The 10,853-nt window shown below is 47.0% G+C and overlaps 1 long non-coding RNA gene across 1 annotated transcript; it reads right to left on the bottom strand.

Annotated features, from left to right (window-relative positions):
- Positions 1-279: 279 nt before the first annotated feature.
- On the bottom strand, positions 280-10,591 carry LOC106049699 (uncharacterized). The gene is made up of 3 exons (XR_001214538.3): positions 10,250-10,591; positions 8,478-8,557; positions 280-8,370 (listed from the first exon to the last, which is right to left on the bottom strand). It is a non-coding gene; the product is annotated as an uncharacterized lncRNA (long non-coding RNA).
- Between the last annotated feature and the right edge of the window lie 262 nt (positions 10,592-10,853).

A 10,853-nucleotide genomic window follows, 5' to 3' on the forward strand; every position in this document is an offset into this window, starting at 1 on the left:
CTCTGCCCTCCAGCACAGTGCCTGCAAGGTCACCAGCTGAGAAATGTCCCGGCTTGGGCAACAGGACCTTGCAGCTGAGCTGCTCTGGTGTAGGAAGAGCCTACAGATCCACCATTAGAGTGCAGAGACCTAAGAAACAAAGCTCCCCCAGACCCTTGGGAGGGGGGCACAGAAGCACTTCAGACAGAGGCTATGTCCACAGAACCAATTCACAAGCTTCGAGACCCTGATGGTATCCCAGCAATAAGCAGAGACATGACATGTAGGAGATCAGATTACCACATCATCAGGACAGAAGACTTCTGAAGCCCTCATTGCATATATGGCCGTAGAAACCAAGTCGCTCCTTTCCCTGAGGACAGGCTATTCCAGACTTTCAGAAATACTTACAAGCTGTAGACCCTCAGGATTGCTTCTGGTTCCTAATCCCATACCCTAAGACCTTTTCCTCTCTCACCAGAGCATACCTAATCCCAGAAAAAAGCTAGAAGCTAGGGAGAATTGCAAAAGTTAATCCCCTCCTCAGCAAAATTATATTTTCTTCCCTGAGAGCAGACCGTGCTTTGTTATGCTCCCCTTCCCCTAGATGGTACCAGTCATAATAGGTAGTTTCCAAATACATCCACTTCCCCTTTTATCTAGCAGCTGTTTTACAAGACTTAAACAGCTGCCTAACCCACAGACACAACTTCTGAGATTCAGTCCCTAGTTGTACTCTAAGAGTTTTGCTGCAGCCTATCATCCCCCAGCACATCACATCAGCAACAGCCTACACATTCTCATTCTCATTCTCAATCTTCTTCCTCCAGCCTTTTGAAGGCTCCTGTCCCAGCAGGCTCCTTTTATAGCAGAGCCCCACTGTTCAGCTGCCCTTCATCCTCCAGCACCTCAATCCCCACACCTGGAAGAGGGAAGGAGGCACAGCTGAGGTTCTGCCTGCCTCTCCATTAGGGGTCAGTTCACCTTTCCTCAGCAGAGAAGTTACAAGCTGGTGCTGATTTCAGTATGAGCTATCCAAAGAGCATAGATGAGCCCTAACAATGCTTGAAAAAAACTTATTAATGTATTTGGGTGAACATAAGAGAATGAACCATAATTTTAGCCCTGAATAGAAGACATCCAGCCCTAGTTTTACATACGTTGAAGGTGATTTTAGAAATCCTGCCAAAAATACTGTGAAGGGATCAGTTTTCATAGAGCAGGGACACCATTATTATTATTATTATTATTATTTTTTCCTGGAAATCAGGATTAGAGAGGTTTTTTGATTTTTTTCCTTAGGAGTTCTGCTCTTAGAAACTCACTTGTGGTCACTAGTACCTTGGAAATTTTGGCTTTTTTCCACTCAAGATAACCCAGCAGAGGCAAAGGGAGAACAGCTCCAAGCTTCACTTCACTTCAAACAGCTCACTATTTAGCTGTTATTACAAATGGCATGCCTGAGGCCACCTTTTCCCCATTATTACAGGGCTTATCACGTTTTGAATGTGTGCTTTGGCTCAGCTCAGATGAAGCCTCAGCAACGTCTGGTGGTGGTCCAGACCAGAAGTAGCACACGGAGGACACACTGGGGCTGATGTCACGAGAGGACATGGCAGTGGGGACAGTTCCTCTTCTGTTGGGACATCGAGGAAGGTCCTTTCTTGTGACATGTAGGGTGCGTACTCCTTCAGTGCATGGGGAAGACAGCAGGCATGGTAGGACTCCTCAGCGCTCTGCCCTTCTATATCATCAATGCAACTGCTCAGGGTCAGTACGGCCAGAAATGATTGCAAACTGCTCTTCTTTGGCCAGACACTTGATAGAGTGCCACAATATATATTTATTAAGGGAGTGGAGAAATCCTAACTGGATAAAAATAGCAAAGCCTGGATTAGAAACTAACTGGCAGATGAGGAACAGAGCTTCACTGTTGCTTCAGGATGCCTGCTGTCGCCAGAGAGATTCCGTGCAGTGTCGATGTGGGTTTGCTGAACTGGGGCAGAGAGACACAGAAGACACAAAAGTGGCCTGAAGAAGCACAGTGAGAAACACCAGGTCTTCTGGATGACTGGCTGATGTCTTCATCAAGAAAAGGAATACACAAATGAAACTGTCTTTCTCTGGTAGAGACTGTACGCTCCAGGCAGCCCAGCAAAGCTGGACAACATCCCATTGGAGTTGAGGTGCACAGTGGGGTTCACTCTTTTGCTGTGCTAGGAGAGAAGTTTGCTCTCTTAATAACAGGGGAAGCAGTATTAGTGCTCCTGTTGTGGTTTAACCCGGCTGGCAGCTAAACACCACACAGCCGTTCGCTCACCCTCCCCCCTCCCTCTCTGGGATGGGGGAGAGAAACGGGAAAGTGAAGCCGGTGAGTTGAGATAAAGACAGTTTATTAAGACAGGAATATAATAATAACAATAATAATAATAGTGATAATGATAATAGTATTAATAATAATAATGTGTAAGAAAACAAGTGATGCACAATGGAATTGCTCACCACCCGCTGACCGATGCCCAGCCCATCCCCGAGCAGCCGGCCCCCCACCCCGGCCAGCCACCCCTATATATTGTTTAGCATGACGCCAGATGGTATGGAATACCCCTTTGGCCAGTTTGGGTCAGCTGTCCTGGGTCTGTCCCCTCCCAGCTCCTGCTGCACCCCCAGCCTGCTCGCTGGCAGGACAGAGCGAGAAGCCGAAAAGTCCTTGGCCTGGTGTAAGCACTGCTCTGCAACAATTAAAACATCAGCATGTTATCAGCGCTCTTCTCATCCTAATCCAAAACATAGCACCCTACCAGCTACTAGGAGGAAAATTAACTCTGTCCTAACTGGAACCAGGACAGCTCCTCACATTACTCATGGAAAAATGACAAACGTCCCTGTTTAAAAAGTCCTTTGCCAGGATTCTTTTAGTCAAAAGGGAGTTTCTCTTATGAACTGACACCTCCTACTTCCAGTGATGTTTCTAATGAACAATGAAAAACAGGGAAGGGACTGGAGTTCCCTATCTGCACAATTTTTTTTTTTTTTTTATCAGATGGATCAACCAGTATCCCTTGTAGCCACGTGTAATGGAGGTACTGGTCACCCTCCAGTGCCGGTGTGTCCCCCTCTCTAAGGAGGTGCTCTCTGCAGAGAACCACCACAACTGCTACAAAATCATCCTTTGGGTTCCAAGCCCGGGAGCTGACTCCTTCTTCCCACACGGAAGAAACCTTGTGGCAGGCAGCGGAGATGGCACACACATCACGCCTGAGGTGCGGTGCTGCCACTTGGAGGGCAGTCACCCCTGCCTACAGCCCAGGTGTCACACCTCCAGTCACACCAAACTCAGAAAGGGGTTTTACACACACAGACATGCACACGTGCACACACGCACAGTTTCCTCCATCATTTCTTATCACACATGATCTAGAGGCAATAATGCCAAGGGAGTGTTCAGGTAAATTAATTTATATGATGACTTTGATGCTTATTATTAAAATAATGAGTGAAAGCTGCAATCAAGATCAAGGTCCCTATTTTGCCAGGTGCTCTACAAACCCAAACTGGAAGATACTCACTGTCTCCAAAAGCTTACAGTTTAAGTAGACACTTAGGCTGTGGAGGAAGACTGGGGCATGTGAAAGGGGAATAATTTATCCACGCTCAAAGTCTGAGCTGGAATTAGGAGACCCTGTTTCCTGAGCAGGATGTGCTCTCTCCCGTGAGCATCACCACCTAACAATCACTGATACAGTCTGTAAATAGGCATAAAAAAAAGCCTCCCAGAAACCAGCCACACTTAATTCCTGAAGACATTTTGTTCTTTCTCTTCTTACAGAACCCAGGCGGGTAGGGCTGTTCCGGCAGCTGCATGCAAGGCTTCGGACGTAGCAAGAGCAGACAGACTCTAGCTGTAAGAATGACTCCTGTCATGTGCAATCATCTATCAGCACGCCCTGTGGTGCTAAAAAAAGCCCTTCACAGAGCGCACAGTGTGCATTGTCGGCTGAAAGAAGAGCTGAGACAGCATCGCCATCCCCGTGTAGGAGAGGGAACTGCAGGGACCGCACGCCCCAAGTTCGTGCCTTCACTGCCACCAAGGGTTATGTATTTATTACTCTTCACTCACCCTGGTGACGTGAGGTCTGAATCATTTTGCCATATTTCTGAAAGCTGAGCAGAGGAAGGGTGGGATTCTTCTTCCAAATGTGTACTGCTATGAAGGCTGGCAGCAGAAACTCTGGGAGTTAGCATGACTTTTGTGGTGGTAACAGGTAACAACAAAGTTACCTGAAGTACCTAATTCCAGAAAATTTCACCTGGTGATGGATTAATATCAACATTAGTCTTCTTATGTGGTAGCAGTTGCTTTTTTTTTTTTTTTTGGCCTGCTCTCTATTGGTGTGACATGGATGGTGTAATGAATGCTCTGTGTCCTCTAAACACAGGGCTCATTCCTACTTTGCATGTATTACTGTAAAACTGGTGCAACATCACTGTTGATATGCACTCTGAGACCAGATGCAGGTCACCAAATAAACTCTGGTGCTTGGGAAGAGCTCACTTCATACAGGATCCTCTTTTGCACCTGGTAGGGTGCCATCTCAGTTCACTGAGCTCCCAGCCCCAAGCAGCCCCTGGCCAGAAGTCTCCCATTTCACAGGATGACCTTGCACCCACCTCAGTAGGGTACCCCCTGTCTCAGCACTGACATGCTGTAGGGAGCAACCTCCCTCCCCTTCCTCTCCCAGGTAGCAGGCTCCGCTCTGCTCTGTTTTCAGCTCAGATGTATCATACGATACATCACCTCATTGCCCGACTCTGGGCAAGTCGTTACCTGTGCCATGCTGCACTTGCCAGCCTCTACTCAACAGCTGATGTTTCATAAGTGTACTGGGAGGCTGCAGTGGACCATGTCTTTGGATGCTGCCATGATGGAGGTCAGACATGAATGACTTTGTAAAACAGTGGTACAAGCAAGCTTGAGTGCTATCAGTTGTGACAAATGAACGTAGCATGGCCAGAACAGTTTGCTGACACCCCTCAGCAGCACCTGACCAGAGTGAACCCCCCTTTCCTAAGTGGGCTTCAACATTCACACTCAGCAAAGGGTTATTGTTTCTTGCCACATTTCTCTTTCCTTCAGTCTCTGGATGTCTACTTTTTAGGGCTTCAAGGAAAATCTGTTCAGCTTCAAAAGGCCTTAGCCCATGCTCTTAGCCTCATCCCTTTAGACAGGAGAAGCAATACCTCCTTCAGAAAGCATTATGCTTCAACAACACTCCTCTTTCTGGCAGCCCTCATCAGTGGGGAAAACAGGTTGACAGTATGAAAGCCAAGGGTCTTATTCCCAACAGGCAAAAAAAAGTGCTACTTTGCTATTTATGTAGCAGCCTTTTTCTTGGGACATTTAGAACAGAGGTCAAGGTTGTCCAACAACAGTGTCCACAACATTTTTCTAACAGCCATCAAAAAAAAAAAAGTGCCTCATACTTAAGATTTTGACAGGATCTGGATTCTGTCTTCGTCAGCAATGGTATTTGCAAAAGATTTGTAATACATGGTGCCAGTTTACCCTGAATGTCTTGAAGCTGTTTCTTCATCCCAGCTGTCTGATTCAACCTCCAAACTCCTGATCATCACCTTTTATTGGGGCTGACTGACTATTTTGGCAGAAGAGATGATCCTGGTCAGTACAAATGGACACTGACGCTAGAGCCAGAACCTGAGCCCTGCGTTTTATGAGGAAAGGATTCAGCTTTCCTTACAGCTCACTGAGAGCCACAGCACCCCATAGGCTGGTCTGATGCTCATTGCTGCAGTGCAGCCACTCCCAAGGTGGAAATGAGCAACACAATGAAAGCCAAGGGAAGATTTTGGCCAAGGACAGAGCAAGAAAGATCCAGTATTTTAATGCATGAACATTGAATGCATGAGATCTCTCATGCGAACAGCCAGGACCCCCACTCAGCAAGTTTGGGGCAACTCAGAGAGGTCTGTATGCCTTCTCAGCCTTCCCGCCTCCTATAATCTATCGCGAGCTTTTTGACATTTGATGCTCATCAGAAAGCCTCATCGCCTGCAGCTCGGGACTCTCAGCTTGCCTTTCATTTGCAAGAACAGCATGTTCCCAGCCCTGCCGATTCCAGAGGAAACAAGCCCCAAGAGTACCTTAAAGGCTTGGACACAAATAGCTCTCACTGTGTATTATTCTCAAGCCAGTCTCATGATTTTGCAGGCCTGACTCATCGCGGGTAAATGCCGAGGGTTAGTCATGTTAGTCATCCGTAGGCAAAGAGAAAAGGACCTCGCTGGGCTTGTGCCAGCACAGTATTTACTACTGTTTTAGGGCAAACAGCTGAGCCAGGACTGCGGGCCCCTGACCTAGGGGGTCGTCCTAGGATCTGTCAGGAGGCACGAGTGTGACAATGTGGTTCAAGATCTCCTTTGCAGAGCATCCATCTCCCTCTCGAGGGTCAGTGAGCACTGGCCTTTCCCAAAGTGTCAGTAGAGGACTCAGCAGCAGCCACCGCGCTGCCCAGGGATGAGTGTGCCACGAGACACGTGTGGTGGCCGCAGAGAGCACGTGTCAGGCCGCTGCCAGCCCTCCGCACGTGTCTCTGCTCCTCTGCTGTGACGTCTCTCAGCTTTTCATGGGTTTTACCCGTGCTGGGGACTCCGGGTGCTTTGGCCTGGAGGAGAGGGGAGGTTTTTTATGCCAGGATCCCCTGCAAAGCCTGGACACGGCGCGGAGCGGTGAGGTGGGAGCACCATCTGCCGGCTGCCGAGCGGAGGCCTGCAGCCATCCCGGGCGACGCATGCCTCTGCACACTCATTAGGCCGTATGGCAAATTAGCGAAGGAAAAGATCACAGGATCATGTAAAACCCGCAGATAAAGCTCCTCCTGCCCGTGTTACAAAAGGGACTCCAAGCCAATCAGTCTCGGCACCAGAGACAAGCAAAATTGCTTCAGTGCAGGCTGGCCAGCTGTAAACCAGCCGGGGCTATTTGCAGCTCCTGCCGAGCTTGCTGATGGGTTCAGCTAAAAAAGATCAAAGCATGCCACCGGGCAGATTTCTTAATGAAAGGGCTTGATTTTGCTCAGTTTGAAATGGGGTTTTGTTTCCAAATATTCCTGATAGTAATAATATTGAGGGGAGCACAGGGAGCCTGAAGAGGAAACAAAATGCATGCCTGTGGTGCAACAGGAACCTATTTCAGCAGCTCCCATGTAGAGTTTTCTCGGATTCCTCAGGCCTGCCAAAGACACCCATGAGCCATCATTTACACTGCTCTGCTGGGCCGCCTTCCTGTTTTTCCTGCCTCTTGTCCACTGAGCTTCAGACCTCTCGAATCCAAAGACCTTTCCCCTCCAGCTACTAGCCCTAAGGCCACTACAGCAGGGTATCTTTGACTCTCTGTGACTCAGTCTGTGGTGGCCTACACAAGCCTCTCTGAAGGACAGTGGCTGTGTCCAGGCCAAGCAGCAGCACATGGCCTGGGCTCTTGGTCCCCAGGGGAAAGCATGGGAGCCCAAATTTCCTTCGAGGTGCATGGGGACAGGAGCGAGGTGCGGCTGGCAGGCAGATGGGGCATGGTGCTCGTGCTGGGAGCTGGCATGGTCCCTCTCACGTACAGGGTGATCTTGTCTCCTGCCAGCTGGTGAGGAATGTGCTTTGACTTGCTCAGTCCTGCTCTTCCTTGTTACACCTTCCTGGAGTGCTGCACATAATTCCCCTCCCACCCTGACTGTTCTGCTTCTCCAAGCTCATCCTGCTGGTCCTTCGATGGCACAGCATCCTCTCTTCCCCCCTCAAACACACACACTTTCCTGTGATTCTCAAGAGGTGGGTCATCCACAGGTACCCACCCCTCAGCACTTCCGTCCCTTTTGGTGCCCTGTCAGAGCGTGCTGGCAACAACTGCTCTGCACCTGCACTCACTTTCTGGACTCTCAAAAGAGTTCGGTAACAGCGTGAGCCTGTGCAAGTTACTGCCACAGTGAGTCAAGACCATTCAGAGGAAATATTCTCTACTATTATAATATGGGATAATGGAATCACGGTAGCACAGGCTGAGGATGAACTGGAGCTTTTGAAGGCCTCTAAGCTCCCTTGCTCCTAGGCATACCACCTTCTAAGTGTGATGGCTAAGGAGGACTTCTCCCTAGAAACCTTTGCAGTTCCCCTGAGCCAGGCTGACTTGAGAACCAGACCAGGTAGATGGAGACTGGGGCCAGCCTGGGGCCCAGGAGACTAGATCTGTTCCCAAAGTGCTTCCTGGCCACAGCATCAGCTTTGCATTCTGCACAAAGGCAAAAGCATGCTAGTTGTCTTGCTGAGGCTCTTTGAGAGCTGCAGATGGAAAATGCTTTGTGATGCCAGAAGGAAAAGGTTTTTCTGAAACAAAAATGAGGGGGGAAAAGCTGTTAGCCTAGAAATTGCCCCTTTTCTCTGGGACACTGCTGAGTCTTACGGAAGGCTTCAGATGTGGCTTTGGGTCTCACCTGTGCTATCCTCCCAGTCCCCAGCCTTGTCACTGCAGTAGTGTCCCTTGAACTGTCCCTGCATGAACCGAAGGGAGAATCTGCAAATATGAGGCCAGATTTAATATTGGTAAAGCACAAGCAGACCTCATGGGAGCCTCCACAGTGTGCGTCAGCCATGCAGCAATAGAGAGCATGAAGTTTACAAAGTCAAGCTTACAGTGAAGAGGTCATGCAGCCATTTGCGTGTTCAGGTGTGTCAATACCATCAATAGTGGCACAATCTTAGGTTGATATGGCAAAAAAAATAAATAAAAACAACAGGCTTCTGGGCACACCAGCAACTTTTCTGCCTTTCAAAGCCAAAATGGTAAAACAAAAATAAAAACAAACAAACAAACAAAACCCCACATGTATTAGCTTCTTGCATTGTGTATCCAACCCTTCTAATAAAAGGTATTAAATTTCCCCAGCTTTGTTTCTGGAGTCACTTGACCACAGTAGCAGAATAACACAGGACAAGTTCAGCAGTGGATTGCAAGTAATATGTACACTTTTGGGGGCCCTTTGGGGATGCTTTGACAAGCACCAGATACTGTTGAAGCCAGATTTTAGCTGGTGCAAAAGGCAAAGTTGCAGTCAGGTCAGTCGAAGTCTGCTTACTGCTCTGGGAAAGCAGACCTTCCTGAGACTTCTTGCTTTTTCAGGAGTGAATTCTCTTCACTCCCTAGGCATGATCAATTTATTTATTTTCATCTCATATATTTGATGTATTTTTTAAAATAGTTATTTTTTTTTATTCCTGACCTTTTAAATTTTTTGTTTGTTTTAAATCTGTCCTTCAGGAACTTTGTATTGATGCCAATAAAATTTTGAGATATCTGTGGGCCAGACTTGGAATTTTTATCCCCACTTCTTAACCTCATTTTCAGTTCCATCAGTTGCATTGTTATAAGGGTGAAAGGCAGTAAGAGTGTTAGAGACTGTATTTTTTAATCTTTCTGTGATTACTTTTACAAGCTCTTTAAAGACAGTTAAGATTTCCTCTGTACTCTGGAAATTAAACATCTTATTTTTGTGTTTTGTATTATATATATATTTTTTTTGTTTTTAAACAAAACTGTAAGCAAACCACAGGTGGTAGTAGCTCCTCTATCTCCTGTTGTCCTCAAGCCCTGACTGCCTTTCTGAAAGATGAGCAAATAGTCAAACACACATTACAGAACTCCATGCAAAGGTCAGATGGGATTTGAATTAGACAATGGGTCAGATGGGATGATATACCAGTCTCTCTGGCTATAAAACGTATCTTAATGCTTTGTGGACCCATTTTAGAAAATTTACAGAGCTTTGGTTAGTAACAATAACAAAATTTGGTGAACATTATAAAACAATTTTGCATCCCATTTCTTTAGAGACTACCTCAAAGATTCTATTATACAGCCTTTGAGAACTGTAATTAAGTGCTTAAAAAAATGTTTGGGACTGTTTGTTTTTTTTTCTCAGGCATTGCCTCCAGCCTCTTTGGCTTGAAGAACATGCTTGTTTACGGGAAAGTTACTATTGCATTTGATGGAAAATAGAAATTGACTGGGAAGGCTGCTGGCTCCGAAGCACCCTGGTGCTCTCAGTGTTTGTGTGAGCTTGGGGGAAAGCCTGCCTGCCTCTTGTGAAATCCAGATATTAAAAACATAAATTCCCCATTTTTATTTTGTATCTGCCTACAATTATTTTTTCCTCCTTTCTGCAATCCCCTTACTTAATTTGTCATGGAGTAAATAAAAATAGCTCACCCCAGCAGAGCTGGTGTACGTCCTTCCTTTCCAGTTGGTCAAGATGTGTCTGAAGTTTTGCCCAGTTTCAAAATGCTGTTGCTGCTGGACCCATGGAATGAGAAAACCCTGGTTCAAGTGTACAGAAATGAGCCTTTGGACACTTGCAAGAAGCAGCTGAAAATTCTTCTTCCTGCTATTGCAAACACTTGTCAAACACGGAGCACATTTTGAAAGCTCCTGGTGACTGTGGTATTTCCTTCTCCTCCGGCTTGCCCTGAAGGAGCAGACCCATTCAGGGTCATGATTTAGGTCACCAAAACCATTAAATTGTGCTCAACATGGAAAAAATAATTGGGCTTATTCCCCTTACCTTTCAGTTTCTGGAGCTTTAGCCTCCACCATGTGCATTTTCAAGCTCTTAGCATACATAACATCTTATTTTTTAAAATATTTGTGGCTCCAGGAGTTGGGCTTTAATTTTTGAAAATACCACCAGCCTGGCTGTACTAGGATGCACCTGGGAGGCACAGCTGGCCCTGGGATAAGCTGAGGGTGGCTGCATTTTCATTTCACCTGGGTGCTTGCAAACAGCCAGCCCCCTCCACAAGAGCACTGAGGGCAA

The sequence above is a fragment of the Anser cygnoides genome, chromosome 7 (genome assembly GCF_040182565.1).
Source record: "Anser cygnoides isolate HZ-2024a breed goose chromosome 7, Taihu_goose_T2T_genome, whole genome shotgun sequence".
Lineage (NCBI taxonomy): Eukaryota > Metazoa > Chordata > Aves > Anseriformes > Anatidae > Anser > Anser cygnoides.